Here is a 2,726-nt window from a genome sequence, read left to right as displayed (position 1 = left end):
GGTTAGGTTTGATTACATTTCTATGTTAGATTTAACTCAAATTCAAAACAATTGCAGTCATTCGGCTTGTTAGTCAACTTGCCTCTAATAGGGGCAATTTGTCTAACAAGACTATTTAGTTTTGTGTGCATATATATATATATATATATATATATATATATATATATATATATATATATATATATATATATATATATATATATATATATATATATATATATATATATATTATAGCTTCAAGACTCCGAACCAATATAGAAGCATCAAGAGGAAGTGCTTGTGTTATGGGCCAATAGGCCTTCTGCAGTTACTTCCATTCTTATGTTTTTATTCCCATTGGTTCGTGTTTTATCTTGTGTAAATGTCAATCACCTTACCCAAAACTTTGGTACCATATCACCTCACCCATGTATATATATATATATATATATATATATATATATATATATATATATATATATATATATATATATATATGTCGTACCTAATAGCCAGAACGCACTTCTCAGCCTACTATTCAAGGCCCGATTTGCCTAATAAGCCAAGTTTTCATGAATTAATGTTTTTTCGTCTACCTAACCTAACCTAACCTAGCTTTTTTTGGCTACCTAACCTAACCTTACCTATAAATATTGGTTAGGTTAGGTTAGGTAGGGTTGGTTAGGTTCGGTCATATATCTACGTTAATTTTAACTCCAATAAAAAAAAATTGACCTCATACATAGAGAAAAGGGTTGCTTTATCATTTCATAAGAAAAAAATTATAGTAAATATATTAATTCAGGAAAACGTGGCTTATTAGGCAAATCGGGCCTTGAATAGTAGGCTGAGAAGTGAGTTCTGGCTACTAGGTACGACATATATATATATATATATATATATATATATATATATATATATATATATATATATATATATATATATATATATATATATATATATATATATAATATACAGAGTAAATCTACCCCAAAAGTAATGATTTATTTGTCTACAAAACTAAACTCTTTTTGGAATCATATGAGGCCCCTCCACTGAGGGGGGAGGCCTGGATGTTTATTGTCATGTGTATTCATGCTGCTTGCATGTCGTCGTTTATTTTGCCTTTGTTGTTTTCTTGACAGCTTTCTTTGCCTTGGGTGGTTTGGGAGATTTTGAAGCTCTCTTTATTTTGGGCTTTTTGTTTCCAACAACAAGCTGCTGCTGCTTCTTTTTCAAGGCTGTAGGTGGTTTGTTGCTTGTGGTGGCTTTCTTGGGAGTTACCACGGCCTTCTTTGCTGCTGTAGATGGTTTCTTGGTTGTGGTGGCTTTCTTGGGAGTTAGAACGGCCCTCTTCTCTGCTACGGCCAGCTTGAATGATCCACTAGCTCCACTTCCCTTGGTCTGAACAAGAATGCCGTCAGCCACTGCTTTCTTGAGAAATCTTCGGATGTAAATGGCGATCTTGGCAGCCTCGACTTTGTTGTTGGCAACAACGTACTTCTTGATTGCTTGTAGAGACGAGCCCTTACGGTCTTTGAGTGCTGCGACCGCGGCTAGAACCATTTGACTAGTTTTCGGGTGAGCAACCTGGACGCGAGGTTTCCTGGTGGTGGCCACCACAGCAGCAGCAGCAGCAGCAGCAGCAGCCGCAGCCTTCTTGGTAGGCTTTGCTTCTACCATGATGATGATGATGATGATGAACCAACCAAGGTGATGAGAGACGCTCAGACAGTCACGGGGGAATGATGCTGCCGCCGCTTGAGCCGAACCTATTTATGTGCCGGCACGGTACAGAAGCTGCAACCTGGCAACTCGTCCACCAATCACGACGGTTGGTTTTACGGCTCCGAAACCTGGATCCCATATCTTCTCTAAAATAGAAGCATTTGTTCATGTTCTTTGTAAAAGTATCATAAAGCAGGACAGATGAGACAAATATCATAAAAACTGAAGAGCAGATGAGCACACACATGTTTGTATTACAAAAGAAAATCCACAAATTCATTAGAAATTGGCAGGGCAGGCTGAGGAAGTAGGTAGATGTAAAATGTCTGTAAATGGCGAAAGAACATAAACCCAAGACTGAATAAACGATGTTAAATATCCATGCCAAGGAAACAAAAATATGTTAGGATACAATTACCATTAAGACGCCACAAGCAGGTCCGTATCCTGTCGTGATGACTAAAAGAGTTGGTTATTAGCCACAATGTGTAGGCAGTCTCATGCCAACGGCCATACCACGTTGAGAACACCGCTTCTCGTCCGATCAGCGAAGTTAAGCAACGTTGGGTTTGGTTAGTACTTGGATGGGTGACCGCCTGGGAACACCAAATGCTGTTGGCAATAATGTTTTTTGTTTTGTTTTGTTTTGTTTCGTTTGTTTTTGTTTGAATGGCTGGCTGGCTGGCTGGCTGGCTCCACGGGAAATTCACGGAGTTGTGTGGAATAAGGCCTGGTAAAATGAATTAATATGTATGTCATGTTTAAAACAAACTCGCTTAATATAGATATTGTGTGAGGCTTTATACAAAAACAAACAACCAAAACAAAACATGTTGTATATATATATATATATATATATAGCTTAATCCGGGTTTGAACTCGCAACTCCAAGAATACGCATCACTTATATACACTTTACCACTGGACCACTGCTGCAGGACACTAGCTTGATGCTGAGGTATCAATTTAATGACGTAAATGCCATTTCCACAAATAAATGATAATTAAAAAGTATTTGT

The 2,726-nt window shown here is 37.5% G+C and overlaps 1 non-coding gene across 1 annotated transcript; it reads left to right on the top strand.

Moving 5' to 3' along the window:
• The first annotated feature begins 2,209 nt into the window (after positions 1-2,209).
• LOC138362976 (5S ribosomal RNA) lies at positions 2,210-2,328 on the top strand. Its single transcript, XR_011227959.1, has one exon. It is a non-coding gene; the product is annotated as a 5S ribosomal RNA (ribosomal RNA).
• Positions 2,329-2,726: the final 398 nt, after the last annotated feature.

The sequence above is a fragment of the Procambarus clarkii genome, chromosome 9, assembly GCF_040958095.1.
Source record: "Procambarus clarkii isolate CNS0578487 chromosome 9, FALCON_Pclarkii_2.0, whole genome shotgun sequence".
In the NCBI taxonomy this organism is placed as follows: domain Eukaryota; kingdom Metazoa; phylum Arthropoda; class Malacostraca; order Decapoda; family Cambaridae; genus Procambarus; species Procambarus clarkii.
The sequence above is the reverse complement of the archived record's forward strand: the minus strand, read 5'-3'. Positions and strand labels throughout refer to the sequence as shown.